We start from the raw sequence: 9,037 nt of genomic DNA on the forward strand, positions 1-9,037 counted from the left end.
AAGGACTGCTTGATTAGGGTTGGCCTGGAGCGACACAGTGAAAACAGCCACAATACTGTTGACAAAATTCTTAAACCACTGCTATAGAAGCACCACTGCAAAGTCGACCTTGGCAGAATTTGAACTCAGAACGTAGTGGCAGACAAAATACCGCTTCTGCTTAGCTGTGGACTATACTGAACATATCGGCTGAGCTGAGGACATAATAACTCCATGAGGTGCAGTCTGACAGTCTAGATATGTTACATTATCTCTACTAAACAGTCTGATCTTGAATGTCTGTAGATTTTGATGGTGGCCATAGTGGAGGTAGGCAAAACAGACTCAGCACAACAGTTGTTATCTGCACTTTGTTGGTGATGCACATCTCAGGAGAATCTCTAGCCGCTGAGGTTACTGATATTGCAAACACAGTGGTACCTTGACATATGAGTTTAATTCGTTCCATGATGGAGCTTGTTACTCAAATTATTTGTATGTCAAATCAAATTCCCCAAAACGCTACAATTTTTTTTTGCTATTTGTTTTTAAATAAGAAAAATGTACTTATAAATAATGAACATTGTATAAAAAACAATACAATAGAATGTACTGCAATAAACTGGTTTATTTGGAGATCAGATGACTTGAAGATGTTGATGGAAGGGGAGGAAAAAGACTGAACTGAATAACTGAAACTTATTCACTGATTTTTGCCCATTTCACTACACTTTCCTCACTTTCATCTGTAGGAGTTTTTGATAAAAACCTGTCCAATAAGGTCTGTTTCATCCTCACTTTCAGAGTGTTTCTGAGTTAGGCAAGTATCATTAAATAGCGTCATCATTCCCCCAGTTGCAACTTTGGGCGTTTCTTTTGAATAAAGTCTGAAAGTTTTTCATGCATTCCCAACGTTTCCTTTATCGCACTGGTAGAGATAACCTCCTCCTCAGTCTCCTCCACATCACCTATTTCGTGCTGCTGCATCTGTTGTTCCTTTAGCTCTTCCATTGTCAGTTCTGAGTGCTCCTCGATGAGCTCATTGATGTCACCTTCATCTATGTCCAGGCCCATGGACTTGCCAAGGATACAATCTCCTCCACTGCTTCTTTGGGTTCAAGTCTTTCAAAGTCTGTTTCAAACACAACCTCAGGCCACAACTTCTTTCATGCAAAGGCCAAGTCCTCTTTGTAACACCCTCCCAGGCCATATCGATAATTCTGAGGCATATCACGATGTTATAGTGGTCCTTCCATGAGGTTGAGGTTTGTACTCTCCATCACCTCAAAGCAGCGGTGGAACAGGTGCTTGGTGAAGAGCTTTTTGAAATTAGAAATCTCCTGTTGGTCCATGGGTTGCAGGATAGTGATGGTGTTGGATGGAAGGTAGAGAACCTTTATAAACTTGAACCCTTCAAGGATGTTATCTTCAAGGTTAGGTGGGTAAGCAGGTGCATTGTCCAGGACAAGAATGGCCTGCAGAGGAAGGTTATTTTCATGGAGATATTTAACGTCAGGACCAAAGACCAAATTCACCCAGTTCACAAAGAACCACCTGGTGACCTACTCCCTTGGATTTGCCCTCCACATAACCTACAGATGTTCTTTCAGAATCTTATGTGACTTAAAGTTTGTGGGGTTTTCTGAATGAGAAATGAACAGTGGCTTAATGTTGCAGTCGCTGCTTGCATTGGCACACAGTGTGAGGGTTAGCCTATCTTTCATGGGTTTGTGGCCTGCCATCCTCTTCTCCTCTGCTGTTATATAAGTCCTCCTTGGCATCTTCTTCCAAAAAAGTCCTGTCTCATCACAGTTGAAGACATGCTGGGGGATGTATCTTTCAGCTACTATAATTCCAGCAAAAGTTTTGAAGTAATGCTCAGCTGCCTTCATATCCACTCTTACTGCCTCACCATGCCTGAAAAGGGGGTGAATACTTTTTAAAATTCTCGAACCAGCCCTGATTATCTATAAATGGCTTGTCTGATGCTTTGTCCGTATGTACCTGAGGTCTTCTGCAGCAAATCAGCGTAAATAGCTTGTGCCTTCTCGCAGATTATAACCTCTGTTATGGTATCTTCTCTGAGCTGCTTCTCCATCAGTCACACCATCAGCAACTTCTCTGTATTTTCATAGACAGATGTACACTATTTAAAAATTATTTTAATGCCCTTGGCTGACATTATAGTCTTTATTGACTCCTGCTTCAATATGGTGCAGATCGTAGAAGTGCTACGCTCATACTGCTTCACCATGTTGACTACATACACACACCTTGGTCATGTTTTCCGATGTTTTCTTTCTTTAATTCAATGCACATCATCCACTTCTCACCACTGTCCTTCACACTCACTTTCTTTGAATCCAGAGTTGGAAAAACGAAGTTTTGCAAAACAATTGTGAGCACAAACTGATGCTTCTGTAGCCTGCAATGACTAAGTAAGCATTTTACCACTTGTCTAGCTAACAATCCACTAATGACCTTTGCACTTGCTAATGTGCATGTCTATCTTGCTATCAATCTACTAATGATCTTCGCACTTACTAATGTACATATCTTTCTAGCTATTGAGTGAGACACGAGATGCAGGGCAGATGTTACGGCATTCACTGTGGTGTTTGCTATGCCAGCTTGCAGTGGGGTATCTGAAACTGGCTCATAACTCGAATTTTTGCTCGCAACTCAAAGCAAAAAATTGGTCAAAAGATGGCTCATATTTCGAAAAACTCGTTAGTTGGGGCACTCTTAAGTCAAGTTACCACTTTATTCCCAAGTGTATGTATTCATAATGCTTGTCTGGGCTGAGTGGGTGAGTTAGTGTTTTTAAAATGTAATAGTATTCCAGAGTGTTGCGTATGTGCTTGGGCATTTGGTACTTTTCCATGTAATAACGTGGACTTTGAGGAGTGAAGCCTGCTTTGGCAATAAACTGTTGTAGGTCATCTTTCAGTTTTGTGTTTTTGTTTTGTCACGTAGGTGTTGGTATGAAATGTATACAACCTGTTATGATGCATAGGGCTGTGTTTTGTATTCTTTGTTGTTTATTGTCGAGAGATTGGGAGTGCTGGTAAGACAGGCACAGTTCATAATGGATCTTATGAGTTATTTGTACACCATTGTTGTTTCTTTCTATTGGACTGCTAAGTGCTCCCAGTTTGTTTGGTTTGTTTTCCTTACTATGCCATCCATATGCTGTGAATATTATGGATAAGTTTTACCTAACACCTAGCATTTTCATCTTCTGTAACTATGTGCATGTGTGTGTGTGTGATATGTTGTTAAGCCAAGGTTAATACCTCAGATTTCAGATAGCAAAATCTCAGAAAAATAGCAAAGGATATGACTCTAGGCTTTATTAGACTGCAAAACTGGAAATATTTCACTAAAATGTGGACATTATCCTTGTGTAGTTGGGCATTGTTGTAAAATCAACCATTTCCAGCATGTTTTGTGTTTTTATCAAAATGACATCTCTGACTATGAGTAGCAATCTTTAGGTCATGTTATCTCCGAGAATAATTGATGTAATAGGCTGAAATTTTGTATGTGTATTACTTTGATACTTGCCTAGATACTGTTATAGTGTAATTAGATGCACTTCATTTGTTCATCTTCCAGAGACACATGAATGCTACTACCCAGGGGTCAAAAATGCTTGAACTGCTGCATATGGCTATGAGCAACCCCTCAACAAAATCTAGGCCAACTTCATCAATGTCTTTGATTCAGCATCTAGTCTGTACCCCAATCTGTTGGTATTCCAAGCTAGAGCATATTATCTTTGATAGTTTGGTAAAAAAAATTGTTTGCCTTGTCAGTCATTTTGAATTTATAATTAGGTCATGAATAGATAATGTGGAAATTTCAATATTTTTTGATGGAACTAACATTGTTCTTGATGTATGTCATATTTGGTTTGCCTGGGTTTTGTTCCCACTGAGTAACAGCATCTTCAATTTAGGAGTGTTTTCCTACATCTGAGGTGTTAGTCTTGCTTTAAACATGAAGGTTATGGTTGTATTTGGTGTTCTCTGATTTTTCTGATAAGAAAGGAGACAATAGATTTGGCAGGTGCTACTTTTAAGCCTTTTGTTTCAAGGTAATTTCGTTAGGGTTTGGAGTAATTGTGTTGCAGTATCTGGAGAATGGTAGAAAGATGTGTTTGATGTTATTTGCACATGAGGCTGTCTGAATGTATTGTGGAGCTGTGGAAGGTCGTGTAGCTTTAGGTTGAAGAGTGTGGATGAGAGGTTGTCATTTATTTTATTTCGTATTATGCTCTATAGTCAATAAACACTTTATTCTAAAGTGAGTTATTGCTATGCCTAAGTGAATTGTGTGTGTGTGTGTGTGTGTGTGTAGGGTCATCCCATAAATAATGCAGTTCTTTTATACTTCTTTTATTTTTCAAAATTTAGATAAATTTCTTTTTTAATCTAAAATATACACTCCTTCAATTTCTACAATGCTCTTCCATCTATCTAGTAGACTTGCAGTGCCCCTCTTCCAAAATTCACTTTTTTGTGACAAAAAATACTCCTCCAGTACTGTTCTGACCTTGTCTACAGAATTCATATTTTTTCCCTCCAAATGATTTTGAAGAGTGTGGAATAAATGATAATCAAATGGGGCAATGTCTGGCGAATATGATGAGTGGGGCATCGTTTCCCATTCAGACTGCTCCAGCCTTTGGAATGTCATCCTTGATGTATGTGGCTGAGTATTATCCTGATGGAGAAACACCTTTCGTCTTGAAACGAAAGATGATTGATTTTCTTCTAGCACTTGTTATCATTTGGTTTGGGTTTAAAAGTTCAAAGTGGACTAAACCTTTCAAATCCCAAACAGATAATGCACCTTATGTGGGTGAAGACCTTCTTTAGCCTGAGGTGCCGATGTTTCTCCTTTCCCTACTTACTGTCTTCGGCACTTGACATTTTTATAGAGAACCTATTTCACGTCACCAGTCAGTATTTGGTCCAAAAACAGTTCATTCGTGAGACATGACAGCAAATAAGAGCATACATTCACTCTCTGCATGTGATTGGACTCGGAAAGTTTGTGAGGAACCTGTTGACCCAATTTGCCAACTTTTCCAATGGCACACAGGTATCGATGAATGGTTGAATGACCAAATCCAAGCTTCTCAGCTAGTTCCTCAACAGTTACAATGCAATTTTATCCCACCAGGGTTTGCAGGATATCTTCGCTGAGCTCTACAAATCTTCCAGGAGGAGGCTCGTCTTCTAGGCTGTAGTTTCTGACTTGGAATTTCTGGAACCACCATTGATACTGGCTTACATTTATTGTCTGACCCCCATATACTGCATTAATATTCCTCACACTTTTCATTGTGTTGTTGCCTTTATTGAATTCATAAAGCTGAATATGCTCCTTTGTCATTTCCGTAGTAGCTTTGAAAAAAATGACTGTTGAAATCGAACTGCACTCTTCAAAACTTGTACTAAGAATAAGGAACAAGGTAAAATTACTACCTGCTCTTATTATGGGATTATTTATGGGATGTCCCAATATAGGTGTATGTGTGTGTGTGTAGTATACTTTTACAAGAAAATGGTTGACAGTGTCTTCAAAATTTCAGCTTGCTAGCTTTTGTAGGACTGTTCAACTGTGTTTGTGTGTGTGTATGTGTGCCTGTTACACACCCTTTTCTTGACGTCATGATTGTAGATGATCATCACTGTCATAGAAGCGATGTTATTTTCTTTCCAGTCTTCCATGAAGAACATATCTAGCCATGGGGAAATACTACCTTGCTTGGAAGCAGATTAGGGTTGGGGAAAAGAAGAGCATCTAGCCATAGACAAATCTTCCACAATGAATTCAGTCTGATCCATGCAAGCATGAAAAAGTGACTATTAAATGATGATGATGATGGTTATGTTGCTGTTGAAAGTTGTAGAACAGATTTTAATTTTAGTTTTTACTCAGTTCCTTTTATCTTTGCTTCCTCAATTCTCAGCCTTGATTCACCTGACTCGTTTCTTAGTTGACTGCCCACTTCTCTCTTCTTGGTTACTCTTACCTATTTTTTTTACAGTAGTCATTGTTGCCAGGTGATGTTCCATGACTGCTTACTCTTCCAGGCAACACTAATACAATTCTTTGTAATACTGTTTCTCACACAGACATAGGAATATTTATGTTGTTAGATGGAGAAATGGCGAAATTTTAATTGTAATTTACAATGAGACCATAAACTGAGAAGTTGACACCAAATCATGCCAACCACCGTTGACTCATCAATATAATTAGTCTTCATTTCTATTTCTGTGATCATGGAATTTATGCTTGCATTCAGTTTTTAGAGGTTGAGTAGGAGGAAGCAAGATGGCTAAAGAGATAAAGAAAAGTCATTGTGTCTGTGGTATGTCACTCTATGTAGTTTTCCTGTTGATGATTTATCAGTGTTTGTGGTTCTGTTGTTGATAGCCGGTTACTGTGTGTCATATTCTCTCAGCATTAATAGGTCGGCTGTCTCATATTTCAGTGTTAATAGATAAATTGTCTTACATATAGATAAACTGTCTCACATATGTGTGTTAATAGCCCAACTCTCATCCCAGTATTAATACATCAAGTGTATCATATTCTTCCAGTGTTAATAGGTCAACTGTCTCACATACTCCAGTGCTAATATTGTCCGTCTTACATATCTCTGTGTTAACAGGTCACTGTGTCTCACATATCACTATGTAATACACTTCCATACATGCAGTGTCAAATGATTACTGTCTCATTACCACCCTAGTGTCTTTATTTTATTTCTGTTATCCTATCATAATGTATCGACTTTCAATTGTTGAGGTGATTTGAGATTTCTCTATTAAAGAAACACACTGAGTAATGTGATATATTAGTGGCTTATTTGGTGTGAGAACTGAGTATACTCAATTCCATATACAAAGTCTGCAAAAAAAAATGTATGTACACTTCAGGAAAGGAAAAATCTGTATGAATATTTTAATTCAGTGTTATTGGAATTTATTCAGATACACTAGAAAGGAACTTACATGCATCCAGAGCAAGTGCAGCCGGACAGAGGACAAGGTGACCCACAACACACGCTTCCTAGAGATATTGAAAACTAATGGATACCCTATATCCATTGTAAATCAGCTTAAGTACCCAAGATGACAAACATGCCGAACACACAGAAAACCCAGCAACACATGCTTCCTCCAAATACCCCATTTTAGTGAGAGGATAACTAGACCCATAAGAAGAGATGGATTAGACATACAACTAGCCCACTCCAGCCCCTCTCTGAGAAGACACCTAGCAAAGAAATGAGCAAGGGACAGCAATCAATACACACTAGCTAACTGCCCCATCCGTGACACAGATTTATGCCAATAGATAAATGTTGTGTATAGAATATAATGTAACAAATGCAACAAGTTCTATGTGGGTAGCACAACAAGACTGTTACACATTCGCATCAAAGAACATTCAGACATGCAAGCCGCCTCCTTGAGAAAACATCTAGACCGATGCTGGAACACCGACAAAAGCATAACAGTTGCAATTGAGGCCAATGACAGAAATTTGGGAAATCTAAGAACTAAGGAAGCTATCCTCATAGACAAACTAGGGCCCCAAATTAACAGGCTGGAAATTAGCAATCATTAGCTACATTTGGATGCATGTAAGTTCATTTCTGGTAACATGCTCATGTTTTATTAAAAAAAAAAAACTGCATGTATAATATATAACTTAAATGCAGTGCTGCGGGTATGCCAACACACACAAGCTTGAGACATGGTCGCCCTCACGCACTTCTCATGAGGAATTCCAGAAGGAGCTTCATGAGACCACTGCAGAGTCGCTTCCAAAAAAAAAAAAATTTCAGTAACTGTTGGGAAACTGATTATAGCAGTGACTCGATCAATTCCTAGCAATATCTGAAGAAGGAATTTTTATATTCCGAAATATTATATCAGACTATGAATAATAAAATTATAACAGTTATTATAGTCTACTCTGCATTGTTGTGCCATTCAAGACACATTATATTTCACAATTTATTCAATGTTATTGCAATTTGATAAAACATCGAAAGAGATATTTATATTTGTAGGGGTACTCATACAAGTTAAATATTTATACAGATTTTTCCTTTCCTGAAGTGTGTATACATTTTTTTGGTGGACTCTGTATGTGCACATAGAAACCAAGTTAACTCGTTTTTAATTGTAGGGTACTTTTGGGGATTCTCCACATTTCACATGTAGTACACACATTTTATTTTGTGCTGGACAATAGATAATGACTGAGAACTGATTTACATATGGTTAACATGTTGCATCACCAACAAAACTTTAATCAGCACTGTGAAGGTCAAATCCAACACTTGTTCAGTTGGAAAATAGATAGAACTTATGTCATACTTCTGAGTTTGTTTAGTTGTATATCCAGGAAATCATTTGTCTATTATTTGGTTAATACTATAAAACTGTGGAAGCACAATGGCCCAGTGGTTAGGGCAGCGGACTCGTGGTCATAGGATCGCGGTTTCGATTCCCAGACCGGGCTTGCGAGTGTTTATTGAGCGAAAACACCTAAAGCTCCATGAGGCTCCGGCAAGGGATGGTGGCGAATCCTGCTGTACTCTTTCACCACAACTTTCTCTCACTCTTACTTCCTGCTTCTGTTGTGCCTGTGTCACGCTGAATATCCTCGAGCACTACGTTAAGGGTACACGTCTCTGTGGAGTGCTCAGCCACTTGCACGTTAATTTCATGAGCAGCCTGTTCCGTTGATCGGATCAACTGGAACCCTCGACGTTGTAAGCAACGGAGTGCCAACAACAACAACTATAAAACTGTAACTAAGAAAGCCATCTTACCAATACCTTAGGGTATTTATATTTAAATTATACCCCCTATTTCTGCTACTCTTTACTTTGATTATAATGATTATTTCAGATTTTGGCACAAGGCCAGCAATTTTAGCGAGAGGGAATAGTTGATTACATCATCCCCAGTACTTGGCTGGTACTTATTTTATTGACCCCCAAAAGGATGAAAGGCAAAGT

General features: G+C 38.5%; 1 protein-coding gene across 3 annotated transcripts in view; it reads left to right on the plus strand.

The window, feature by feature from the left end:
• Positions 1-9,037, plus strand: part of LOC106883106 (ceramide phosphoethanolamine synthase) — a 74,376-nt gene that overhangs the window by 33,675 nt on the left and 31,664 nt on the right. The window contains exon 2 of one of the 3 annotated variants that reach the window (XM_052977882.1): positions 2,347-2,417. The exons of the other annotated variants lie outside the window; for them this stretch is intronic. The gene's annotated coding sequence lies outside the window, so the exon portion shown is untranslated. The remainder of the gene's footprint in view (positions 1-2,346; positions 2,418-9,037) is intronic. 3 annotated transcript variants of the gene reach the window in all.

The sequence above is a fragment of the Octopus bimaculoides genome, chromosome 2 (genome assembly GCF_001194135.2).
Source record: "Octopus bimaculoides isolate UCB-OBI-ISO-001 chromosome 2, ASM119413v2, whole genome shotgun sequence".
Taxonomy (NCBI): Eukaryota; Metazoa; Mollusca; class Cephalopoda; order Octopoda; family Octopodidae; genus Octopus; species Octopus bimaculoides.